This window comes from Mustela nigripes, chromosome 6 (genome assembly GCF_022355385.1).
Source record: "Mustela nigripes isolate SB6536 chromosome 6, MUSNIG.SB6536, whole genome shotgun sequence".
Lineage (NCBI taxonomy): Eukaryota > Metazoa > Chordata > Mammalia > Carnivora > Mustelidae > Mustela > Mustela nigripes.
Genome location: NC_081562.1, coordinates 3057642 through 3070631, shown reverse-complemented (window position 1 = coordinate 3070631; position 12990 = coordinate 3057642). Strand labels below are relative to the sequence as shown.

At 60.4% G+C, this 12990-nt stretch overlaps 1 protein-coding gene across 1 annotated transcript in view; it reads right to left on the bottom strand.

Moving 5' to 3' along the window:
- Positions 1-12990, bottom strand: part of CELSR1 (cadherin EGF LAG seven-pass G-type receptor 1) — a 130864-nt gene that overhangs the window by 114087 nt on the left and 3787 nt on the right. The gene's annotated exons all lie outside the window — the stretch shown is intronic.

The following is a 12990-nucleotide window of genomic DNA, read 5'->3' as shown; positions in this document are numbered from 1 at the left end:
AGCAGTTATTAGGGAACGACTCAGAGGCTGGTGCCATCCGCTTCCAAGAGCTCAGAAGTAGAAACGCTCTGGAAGAATCCAGAACGTCCCAGCCGAGGCTAGCCCTCACCCAACAGGCCATCGCATGGACGGGGAGAAACGCCCCGTGGGCTCCCCCACCTCAGGTCCCCGGGCTGCGGGAAAGGAGCTGGGCCCGCTTTCACACGGTTCCAACTTCACTTTCGGTTCTAAAAACGCCAGGCCAACGGGCAGCACCAACGGGAGGAGGAAAACAGAATCCCCACCACAAACACAATGGATTTCCCAGGCCCACCGGGGACTCTCGGACAGCCGTGCTGACCCTGACGCCCTCGGCTTCCTGCCTCCGGGGCCGCCCCAGCCTGGTTCTCCCCGCACACTCAGCCAGCACCTGCCACCTTCTACCTGGCGATCAGCGGCGCCGGCCGGGTGCCGAGCCCAGCCCCAGCCCCCGGCCCCCGGCCCAGCCCCCGGCCCAACCCCTGACCGCTCTCTCGGGCACATCTGCGGTCCCGTGAGGCATCCCGGCCAAGGCGCTCGAACTCATCGCTCAGCTTCCTGTGCTGCACACACACGCGCACACCCCTGACCCCCGACCCCCGGCGGCCACGTGCCGGATGCACGGGAAACCGCTCAGAACAATAAACGTTCACATTTTTCCATTCTTTCCTCTTTGAAGGTTTGCGGAACATTGAATTCCACATCAGAGAATTTTCCACACTCAGGACGGACAGCTGCATTGGAAAGGCGCCTCCCACAGCTGCGTCACGTGGCACCGAGGCACAGAGGACGAAGGCGGGGTGGACGGACCGCGCCCACCCGCCCCGCCCCTCCGGGCCCCTGTTCACTGGTCCACACACGCCACGCCTGCTCCTTCCCACATGATGCCCGGGAGCACGTGCCCTCCTCCCCCAAGTGACGCGGGGATCGGGAGCCTTAACCCCTGCGCTGTTCGGTCTCACGGGAGGAGCCCAAGGGGACAGGAGGACAAAGGGCAGGACCCCGGTGGGTCCCGTGGCATCACTATCCGGGAGACCGCTCCGGCGGCCAACTCGGGGGTCCCACCAGCAAAGCAGAGCTCCGTCATCCCACAGAACACGACACCAGAGCTACGTGCCTGAATATGAAGGCAGGTGCTGGAAGGGGCTGAACCGTGTACCCCAAAAAGAGACGTTCAAGTCCTAACCCCAGTTCCTGTGAGTGTGACCCGATTTGGAAACAGGGCCTTTGCAGATGTAATAAAGATATAAATTAAGGGGGCGCCCGGGGGGCTCGGTCGGTTAAGCATCTGACTCTTGATCTCAGTTTAGGCCCCGCGCTGGGCTCCACGCTAGGCATGGAGCCTACTTAAAAAAAAGAAAGGGAAATTGAGATGGGGTCTGAGAGAAGTATGGTGGGTCCTCAACTCAGTAGGACTGGTGTCCTTACCACGAGAGAAGGCACACAGGTGGCACGCGGGAAGGCCACGGGACAACGGAAGCACAGCCGGGGTGAGCCGAGGCAAGCCAAGGATCCTGGGGCCACCGGGAACTGGAAGAGGCAGGAAGAAGCCTCCCAGCCCCTTTGCTCCAAAAGCTGCCCAGCCGACACCTTGATTCCAGATTTCCCGCCTCCCAAGCCGTAAGCGAATACATTTCTGTTGTCTTGAGCTGCTGGTCTGTGGAGCCGTGTCACAGCCCCAGGAGCCGACACAGGAAGCCCGTCGCCTTGAGGAACCCGGCCCGGCCCCTCGCCGAACCTCCCCTGCACCCGCTCACGGCTACTCTGGCTTCCCAGGAAGCCCACGTGAAACCCAGGAGGCGGCCCACGAGGATCTGAAGGGAAGCAGGACCTTCCAGGGGGCACAGAGAGGGGCCTGTGCTACACGTTTCACGTGGTGCAGGGCTACAAATCCGGAATTCGGATCCTCTGTGCGCATGAGCCCCGGACAGACACAAGACGGAGAGGATGTGCCCAGCAGGGATCTCACACAGCAGAGCCAAAAGCAATCCCAAGACGCTGCCCTCACCCCTGCCTCTGACCCGGAGGACGGAGCTTTGGCTGACCCTAGACCCCACCACCTTGCAGCCCAGCACCCAAGGTCTGGGAGTAGCTCGGCTGCACCACGAGCTCGGTCCGTTCCTGAGAAGGCCCCCCCTCCTGCCCCCAGAAGCTGCAGCTTCCAAGCCCCTAACCGGGGCCGCTCACTGACACTCAGCCCCCTGCCCCCACCTTCACTGGGACCCACCCAGGACCCTGCGGACTCCTGACCTCCCTGAGAAGTGTCCTGACCGTCCCCATCCGCAGGGTCTCCCCAACCCACAAGGTTCACGGCTCTGCTCACGCAGAAGTCAGCGACCCCGCACCCCGTAAGACCTGGGCCCATGGGCGAGGGCTGCCACCTGTCCTGACCCAGGTGCCTCCGCTGGTGTCCCCACACCTGGCACCCTCTCAGGGAGCGGCTCCGGCGACTCCTGAAGACAGGGCTGAGCCGCAGAAGACGCCGGAACTCCAGGGAGCTGAGAGTCCCAGTGTCCCCCTCACGCCTCAGGGCGTCACCCTTGGAGCTGACACTGCGTCTGGTGCTCCCATGGAATATTCCAGTCTTCCGAGGTTACGCTAGTGCATATAGTGACAGAAGTCACTCGCCCATGGAAGTGTGGTGGCCGTGGTGGCCCGAGAGAGGTGACATGAAGAGGCCTGGGGCACAGACACAGGCCACCAGGCGGGCGAACCCCCAGGAAGGCGCTCGACGAAAGCAGCCAGTGGGTTTAAGCGTCTGCCTTGGGCTCAGGTCATGACCCCGGGGTCCTGGGACCGAGCCCCACGTAGGGCTCCCTGCCCAGCAGGAAGTCTGCTGCTCTCCCTCTGCCCCTCCCCATGCTTGTGCTCCCTCTCTCGCTGTCTCTCTCTAGCAAATAATTACATAAAATCTTAAAAAAATGAAACAGGGAAAGATCAAACCCAGTTGCCCAGTTGCTTAAACATGTTAAAATGCCAACAAATGCCCAGACTTGTGCTCAGACAAGTGGTACTGAACCCAAGACCCGTCCCAGGGGAGGAGGCGTGGCCGGAGGCCCCCACGTGCGAGGACGACGGCCTGTGGGCCCGCACCCTCACACCCCTCCCCTGCCCAGGCCGTGGGGTCGGGCCCGGGTCCCCAGGCCCCAGCCTCCCCCCCGCTGGGCTGCAGGGCACTAGGGTCCCCGTGGCACCCGATGCCGCGAGGGCCTTCCTCTCTCCCAGGGCTTTTAAAGGTTCAGCTTATCCTGCAGCTCCTAACACACGGTCAAGCACCAGAGAGATGTCACCCATGTTCAGACACAGAAATCGTCCTAAAGCCCCCGCCCCTATGGCTGTGGACAGGGTCAGGACTCCGGTGGAGAATGAGGGTGTGATTTGCCCCATTAAAGCGTATATTTCTGTAGGCATTTGGTGTGTTACAGTGATATGCTACCCCGCCTCTACCTGCTAAAGCCCTTCCGTCACCCCCAGAAGAGACCCCAGGCCCATCCCGGTCGCTCCTTGTGCCCCTGCCCTAGCCCCGGGAAGAAGCGGCAGGCGTGCCCGGCCTCCGTGGATGGCTGGGCGGCAGCTTCTGTGCCCCGTGTGGGCTCTAGTGTCTGGCTGCTTTCGTCGAGCGCCTTCCTGGGGGTTCGCCCGCCTGGTGGCCTGTGTCTGTGCCCCAGGCCTCTTCATGTCACCTCTCTCGGGCCACCACGGCCACCACACTTCCATGGGCGAGTGACTTCTGTCACTATATGCACTAGCGTAACCTCGGAAGACTGGAATTATTCCATGGGAGCACCCGACGCAGTGTCAGCTCCAAGGGTGACGCCCTGAGGCGTGAGGGGGACACTGGGACTCTCAGCTCCCTGGAGTTCCGGCGTCTTCTGCGGCTCAGCCCTGTCTTCAGGAGTCGCCGGAGCCGCTCCCTGAGAGGGTGCCAGGTGTGGGGTCACCAGCGGAGGCACCTGGGTCAGGACAGGTGGCAGCCCTCGCCCATGGGCCCAGGTCTTACAGGGTGCGGGGTCGCTGACTTCTGCGTGAGCAGAGCCGTGAACCTTGTGGGTGTGGGTCGTGTCTGGCTTATTTCACGGAGCACGAGGGCCTCATTCCTCCTCCACACTGTAGCACGGGTCCCCTCTCCCTCCCCTTCAAAGCTGAACGAGAACCCACTGCTTCTGCTCACCCATCTGTCTGCCCATGGACCCCGGGAGCCTCCACCTTCTGAGGATCGTGAGCTGGCCGCCGCAAGCGTACAAATGCCGGAACCCGGTCAAGGTCCTGCTTTTACTTCTGCATCGATATGCGCAAGTGGGATTCCTGGACCCCACCAGGATTCCAGGTTGCATCCTTCGAGGAGCCGCCACACGGTTCTCCACAGTGGCTGCACCAATTTTCACTCAAAAAAGCACTAGGGTCCAATTTCTCCCCGTGGTAGCCCTGCCTTACTTTCTGCTCTGTTTTTGTTTCTACAACAGCCATCCTAAAGGTGGGGCGCGGCACCTCGCTACGGTTCTGGTTTGCACATCCCGGAGGATGAGTGACGCGAAGCCCCTCTCGTGCGTCCGTCACCGTGCGCACGTCTTAATTGGAAAAACGTCCAACTGAGTGTTTTTGCCATCTTTCCATCGGGTCGTCTGTTTCTCCATGGTTGAGCTGCGGAAGCTCTCTACGTATACGAAACATCAATTCCTTACTAGAAACGTGATTCCCGAACACTTCATGATAGCTTTTAAGCGAGGTCATTTCTCGGCACCTGCGACGTTCACAGCGACAAACAGGCTTCCCAAGACACAGCCAGACCCTCGGGCTGGGTTTCTGCTTTTCCGGTCCTTCACCGACAGCACGATCCCAGGGCTGGAGTCAGGACAGGGGTCCTGGACGATGACTGTCCCACCGCCTCATTCCAGGGGAGACCGTGAGGCCCAGAGGGGGTTGACTTGACCAGCGTTGGCCATCAGCACTCAGGGGGCCATCGGGCTTCACTGCCAGGGAAACCCCATTCTCTGTCCCACACCGGGATGCATCAGAGCGCAGGGAGAGACAGCTGTGGAGACCACGGCTGAGGTGGCCGTCTCCAAAGCGGGGCTGCCCGGCGGTGGACCGATTTCATTCTGTGACCACAGTCGTGCACCAGTCAACTCCCTGATGAAGTTTGTTGCCCCAGGAGAGTGTTCTTATCTCCGAATGCTAACACAGCACAGGACTTTGTTTGAACAAGCCGCTCCAAGTTTACCCTAACCAAGTGTCACTTCCATGAGACAGTTTTTAAAACCAAAAAACAAACAAACAAACAAAAACAGACAAAAACAAAACAAAACACAAACCCAGAAGTGGAAGTGAAAACAGACTATTGAAAAAGAAGGAAAAATCTTGACTGATGGGGAGAGGGAAGGAGGGAGGCAGGCAGGTTGGTGGGTCCCTGGCCAGGAGAATCTGCTCTGGAAGCCGGAGGGCCCCCAAGGGCTCGTCAGTTCCACGTGAGCTCCACAATGCTGTCCACCTCCCGGCTGCCTCTGACCCTGACCACAGCACTGGTTCAGGTCCGTCCCCGCACCTGATGCACACAGGTCCTGCACTCCAGTTTCCCGTGACACAGCTCTGCCCATAGGAGGCCCATAAAGACTCAGGGACAGCCGCCAGGACCCCCTCTCCCTCACTGTGCAGCAGCTGCACCCCTGCTCACCGTAGCGTTCCCATGGAATCAGGCGTGACACACACGTGGCCCACAGCCCTCCTGTTCTGGGTCCCCAGGGCTGCTGTCACAACAGCTCCTCGTGGCAGGGCTTAGCCTCTGGCCGACAGTGGGGCCACCCATGGTTCCAGACTTGGACCTACCGCCAGGAGCTCTGCAGCCTCAGTACCTTTGCCTGTGAAATGGGCACTCTCAGGTTTGCAGCCAGGGGACAAGGCAGAGCCTGGGGAGGGGGCCCGCAAACCCACGCAGTGGGGCGACAGGCTCTCAGACGACCACCTCTTGGGGTATCATCCTGGCTCTGACGCCAGTCTCCTTCCAGGTGTGCCGAGATCAGAAACTGACCCCCTGACCTCAAAGCCCCAGGGGAGAGACGGAGGCGGGCACATGGGAAGATCAGAGGGGTGGAGGTGGCGCCCTGCCCTGCCTGGGGGGGCGGGCTCGTGTCCCCTCTAACACTGCCACACGACAAAGCAGGCTGTGCGTCCTTCCCCATCCGCTTCCCGCCCGGAAGGTGGAGGGACTATCCCGTCGCACAAGATCAGTGCAGAAAGGACACCAGCCCGGGGCTCGCTCACTGCTCACCGAGGGCACGCCGCGGACACAGCTGTGCAAAAGTAGCCACGGAGTCTGTCCCAACAGCCACTGTGAGGGACCAGCCACACTCCGCACGCTTGATGCCTCAATACCCAGTGGCTGACCCTGGAAGCTAAAGGCTAACACAACCCCTTTCACGGGAGGCCCACAGTCCATGGGACACCCACAAGCTTGGCACCATGTCACCAGCCCCAAGGGATCACCAGACTGGCCGACAGGACCCCACCGCGGCTGCAGATGTCGACACGGTGTGTCGGGTTGGGGTGGCGACACAGTCTGCCTCCAAAGTGGTCAAACTGTGTGGATTTGTGTGCGTGTGTACGTGTATGTATTTGTGTGTCTGTGTGTTTGTTCCTGTATGATCCCCGGCCCGTGTGTGTGCATACATGTTTTTGCATGTGTGTCTCTGTGTGCACACGTGTGCGTGTTTGTACCTGTGTCTGTGCATACGCGTGCGTTTATGCATGCATGTGCCTGTGCCCGTGCATTTGCACGTGTATGTCTATGTGCGTGTGTGTGCTTGTGTCCATGTGTGCACACACGTGAGCATGCTTGTGTGTGCGTGTGCTGAAGTTCATGCACATGTGTGTGTCCGTGTGTGTGTGAGCACAGGTGCGCACGTGTGCATGTTTAAGAAAGAATCGTGGCCCATCTCCAGGACGTCAGGAGGCGCTCACTGGAGTGACAGAATGATGAAGGGCTGGTGACGGGCTTTCCCCAGCTCTGGAATGTTCACACCCAAAAAGGGGAACCGATTTCCAAGGCATCCGCAAGTCCTTACCTGAAGCAAAGTCGTGAGAATCAGCCACAGCTGTAGAACGTTCCCCCGGAGCCAAGCCCCCAAGGCACAGAGGGACCCAAAGTGCTGGGAGGGATCACTTTGCATCCTGTCTTCTGCGTCCGCCTCCCCCCAGTGCCCAGAGTGGGGGGCAGACGAGCCGCCGCAGTCTCTGCAGGGGGACCCTCTCCCAGGCCCCTGGGGCTCGGTCCGTAAAGGACCCACAGCCACTGCGGACCACCTACTCACAGGGGAAAAGCAGAGGGGGCCCCTGTCATCCCCCACAAACTCCAGGCCAGGTCCCTGACCCTGACAACCTGGGACCCCAACCCTGCTACACATCCCCAGGTCGCCCCCGTGACCCTCCCAAAACCAACCCACAGAAAGCGGGGGGACATTCACTCCACCCCTCGGGATCCAGGAACCCTCCGGCTTTTGTACGAACCTGCACGTTCAGGTTACAGGACAAGAAGAAACACCAGAAAACTATGACCCCCTAGGCTGTGAGCGGAGAAGAGTCATGCCAGTTCGGGAAGATTTTCCACATGCTCTGCCCCACACGATAAAATCTGGCTCTCTTTGCATCCGAGTGCGGGCAGGGAGGAGGCTCAGGGCCCTGAGCCACACAACACACCTCTCGGGGCCTCGGCGGCTGCCAGGCCCAGGCAGCCCCCATCCCACCACCCCGGGTCCCCCGCAGGTTTCAGCTCTCGGGCGTCGCCGGGAGCAGGTGTGCGTGTCCACCCGGCCCCGAGAGGGCTGTCCAAAGGGGGCACCCGGCCCTGGACGGAGCTTGGGTGTCGCCGGCAAACTGCCAATGCCAGTCGGCATCATACATGGTCTGTGTACCCTCCTCCCAAGGGGCTCACTGCCTGTCGCTCTGCCCACATGTAAACAGTCTCCCTGTCGCTCTAGCTGGTGGGTGGGACCACCAGGAGACTTCCTGTCACCAGGTAGCCAGTGCTGAGATGGGCTGCCCTGGCCCTGAGCAGTCCAGGAGCCCCATGGCCCTGGTCCTGGCCCCCCTACTCCCCCATCACAGGTCCTATGAGTCAAAGAGGAGTAGAACCGACCCTCCCGGGCAGCCCTGTCTACACTCGACGTGGTCCCGACAGATACTGCTCTGCCATCGCGGTGCCCCCCTCACTCCTGGTGCCCCCGGGATCACACAGGGTGAACAGCCGCACAGGCAGAGGGACAGGGTGGCCAGCGTGGTGATGGTGCCCGCCGACTGGTCTAGTCCCGCCCCTCAACCCAGCCAGGTCACTGCTCGCTCCACGTCCCCACAGCCACCCCCCTGCCCTCAGCCTGGCTCCCTCACCCCTGCAAGCCTGTCCCCTGCTCCTCAGAGGGGCTGCCCAGCCCCCCGCTACTCTGGCTCTCGTGACGCTACCAAGGACCTCCTTTTGGTTAATTCAAGCCACATTTCTGCCCCACGGGTGACCCACGGTGGGACCCTCAGCCCCCAGAGGGTTCCCTTGGGTGTGGTTGCTCCTGCCCCAGCTGCGAGGCTGATCCACCCCTGCCCACAGGCCACTCCGGCCACGGCTCCTCAAGGCTGCACCACGGTCCCGTTCCTGTCACACACATCCCCTGCCCTAATGCCCTCACACCCCTGCAGACTGGTCACTGACCACCCCCAGTCACAACAGCCCTCTCTGTCACTGCTGAGGCCATGCTGACCGCCTCCGGCCAGAACTCCAGCTGGCCTCTACCCAGACCTACGTGTCCAGCCGTCACAGTGACAAAGATCAAAGGTTCCCCAGCCGCACGGGGTCTGGTCTTGCCTCCAAAGCCAGACCCCCCCTGCAAGGACACCCGGCTCAGGGAGCCTTCCTCCCTGACCTCATCCTCGTGCTCCTGGAGCCCGTTTTCTCTGGAAAGCACAGCCTGAGAGACCATGGCTTCGGAGTTCAAACCCCAGCGCTGCCCTTGCAAGCAGCTGCTGTCAAGCCTCGGGGGCCCTGGCGTGCTCCTGGCAGGACCACGCCCTGCGCAGACAGGCAGTGCCCAGGGAGGCCCCGGCGCAGAGCACACGGGCCGCTCAAGCCCATCCCCGCCCCACATCTCACCGTCTAACCGCGCAGGCCCCACCTTGTCCCCCCACACTCCTCGGCCACCCCCACACCTCCCAGCTCACCGCCTAGAGCCACCTCCCCATGTGCAGCTCAGACACACCCGGTTCTTCCCCAAATCTCCCGGATCGGCCCCAAACCCTCCGGAGTCGGCCCTCCGCATGGGGGGGGGGGTTTCCCGCCACACACGCTCCCCTGCTGGGAAGGTGCTTCGTGTGCAAGATTACGGGTCCCCACGCCGCGTCCCCCACCCCGCATCTCCCTCCCCACGATCTCAGTTCTGTGTTCCTCTGCGTTCTTCCAATCCTCCGTCCCCCACCGGCGTCCGGGAGAGCAGGGCCGCACCTGGCACACAGTAGGTGCTCAGTGAAAGGATAAACATGCTCTTGGCTCGGAGCCGGTGTTTCTGAACGTAAGCTAGCAAGCGACTGTCCCCAGAGCTTCGGAAGGCCCTGCGATGCCCACCGGCTGTGAGAAGCACCGAACTCCCGGGGCACTGGGTGTCACCGAAGAATCCAGCTCCGCAGCCACACGGCTTCAGCTCCCAGTGATATCTGGGAAGAGCCCTGACACCAGGCATCCTGGCGCTGCTGGGACAGCGGCCCGCCCTCCACTCTGGCTCTGCATCACCCATGGAAAAGTCCCCTCCACCCGCTGTATTTAAGGAGGCAGATGCACTCTAAAGCTCCACCAGGCCGAGGCGGCCCTAGGCCACGTACTCCCCACCAAGGCAAACCACAGCCGATCTCTGAGGCAGGCTCCACACCCAACACAGAGCCCAACGCCGGGCTCCGTCTCAAGACCCCGAGAGCAAGACCTGAGCCAAGATCAAGGGTCTGGCTCTCAGCCGACGGGGCCCCCCAGGCGCCCTGAGGTTGCCCGATCTCACTTCACCGAGTTGCCCCATCTTCTGGCGTGTCCCAGCGACACGGGTCATTCTTATCCCACACACGCCAACATTCCCGCATCCACGGGCCGGCAACACCCACAGACGCAGGACCGCTTCCCACCAAGTGCCACGCTCTACTGCGCACACATCCAGCCCCAGCCCCACGGGCACACACACGTTGCGGCTGGACTGAAAATGCCGATGGGACGAAGGCCTGGCATCCAGAGAAATTAGAGGGAAGCCTGAGGTGCCTAAAGGTCCCACAGGGCTGGCGGCTGCACTGCTTTGAAAAATGCAAACACGGCTTTCATACAACAGCCATAAAAAGGTCCCAATCACAGAATTTTAAACCTCATTCAAAAACCGTCACATAGAGAATGAGCATTTTGTGGGGCTGGCTGTCCTCCAAACACTGGCCGTTATACAAACGTGCCTATTTTTTAATTCAAAAACATTTTCAAACAGTGTTCTGACCTCGGGCGTCTGTGTGAAACCATCAGTATCATCTACTAAAACGTTCCCGCTAACCGACACCCCTGGTCTGGCAAAAGGAAAGGCCCTCCTGGTCCCCGGGTCCCCCCAAGCTGCTCTCTCCTGGAGCCATTTCCTCCTGCCCCCCACCCCCCCCATACCCCTCCCCCTGCCTGGCCATTTCAGGCCCTCCCCCAGCGCACCTTCCCAGCAGCCTCTTCTGCCGGGGACCTGCTGGCCTGGCGCCCACAGAACTGCTCCATCCAGCACCTCGAGGGCGAGGGCGGTAATAAGGCATCAGAGGCTTTAGGGCACGGCTGTAAATCCCAAAAAGCCAGTAACACTTCAATGAAAACAGGGTGTGAGTCCCCCACAACAGCTTTCTCCATTGTTCCTTTACAAAACCTAAGAATCCACCCCGGTTCATTCAAAGACTGACTTCGGGCTCTGTTTTGTTTCTACCCCACGCTCTGCCGCCATCTGGAATCACAGATTTTAAGAGTTTCCAGCCATTGGCTTTGCCCGAGCACTCAGCAGCAGTCAAGGGGTGAGAGCCACAGCGCACCCCGGTGTCCCCCCCTCAAACCTCAGCACAGACTCAGCACTGAGCGAGGATTTGGCACTGGAATGGTCAGCCCGGCAAAGCATTCCTCCAGAATTTTCTCGCAGGCAAGGATCCTAACACTGCTCACCTCCCAGTTCCCGGAAGGGTGCGTGTCCATGTTAAGTGCAAGGGTTTATAAAGCCACCCGCTGTCAGATCAGAACCCAGCGAAAGGGAACCACCTATTCCTGGGGGACCCCCCAGAAGGCCCAGTGCCCGAGGGGCAGAAGCATTATGTCGGCCCTGGGTCACCGAGACCACTGCGACAGTCCCCCAGGTGGCATGGACCCCAGCCCACCTTCAGCTGTGGTCCCAAGCGGCGGCCCTCCAGGTAGGCAAGCCAGCTCTCAGTAACTCCCCTCTGGGGGGATGAAATCCATCCTAAGCCTTGTTATCCGGCTGCCACAGGGGGGCCCACATTCCTGACGCCTCAGACACACACAACATCCTTGCTTCCACACGCACTGTTCCCACTAAGGCCCCCTGTGTCCCCTGTGCAGTCAAAACCCCAGGGTGTTGCAAGTCATTTCCGCACCGGCTGTTTTCCACTGTGTCGTACGAAGCACGCAGAACAGTAGAAGGATCAAAAACCGGGCAAACCCAAGTGGGGATTTGGGAAGGAAACAATTTTTGGTATCAGGTCATTGCTCGGAATACCCATAAGCCCGCTAACAATTTCCCCCTAAGGGCCTCTTCCGTATCCCTTGCGCATGTACATGACCCCACAAAACCTACAATATGCACCTGCGGAGAGACTGTGCCGCCGAAAGCCTTGGCGAATGGTCACACCATGCAGAACTGGACCCTGAGCTCCGGATCTCACAAGCAAACAACTAGAACGGGGACCTGTTTGCCACCCAACCCTTGGCGTATAACGACTGATAACCAAAGGTGAAAACAAAACAGATCAGAGAATTTCCTTTTTAATTCTCGCAGGGCTCCCGCGGTGACACTGTGTTGAAATCATTTATTGTTCAAGTAAGTCAGCCGAAACGTTGACTCAAACAACCCACGGTCAAAGCCTTTCTTGTAATAGTTTGGTCTCGTCATTAAGGGCACCTGTCTGCACCAGCCGACCCTGCCCACAGGCGGGCCCCCTTAAGGAGCCGCTGTGTCTCCCAATTCCCACGCCCTCTATCTGTCCCCTCCGCCCGGCCCTGGGGAGCCCGCTTGGCACTCGGGGGTCGGCGGCATGGGGTGCGCTCTTTGCTGCCGGGCATTAGGCTGACGGAGCCGAGACCACCTTGCCCGACTGCGCACCTCCAGCCCCGAGCGGGCCCTCTGGGTTCCCACACCGGGGAACCCGCACTGAGCTCCTCCACCACCACACTGGGCAGGCCTCTCAGTAAGACCCAAATTACAAGCCCGTGTCCAGGAGCAGAAGCCAAGATCAAACGAGGCTATGCTTTTCAAAGCGCTCCCAGACAGACGAGCACACATAAGCGGGATTGTTATTATCTGCAGGAGACAGAAAAGAGACATCACGGGAACCAACTGCCGCCCAATTACAGGGTGACTCAGGGAACCGTCCAGCAATTTCCATGCAGCACACCGGGCGGGCGGTGACCTTTGATCTTTCCAGACAGGCGGAGGGCTGACCACAGAACGGTACCAAGCAAACCAGACAACTCAGATAGCCCTGCAGACCAACTTTTCATAGCACAATCAGGAATCACAATCAGCCTGTGGAAGAAAGCGCCAAAAAAAAAAAAGCCCTGAATTTGAGGCAGCCCGAGCCTGCTCCCAGAAAAAGTGCTGAGGGAAGCAGTGCGTACCCTCCCACTCCCTTGGCCTAAGCGGGGAGCACGCCCCACAGCTCGTGGCACCAATCCTCCAACCGGAGCCCACAGATGCCCGAAGAGCCGCCTGGGCCCTGCCC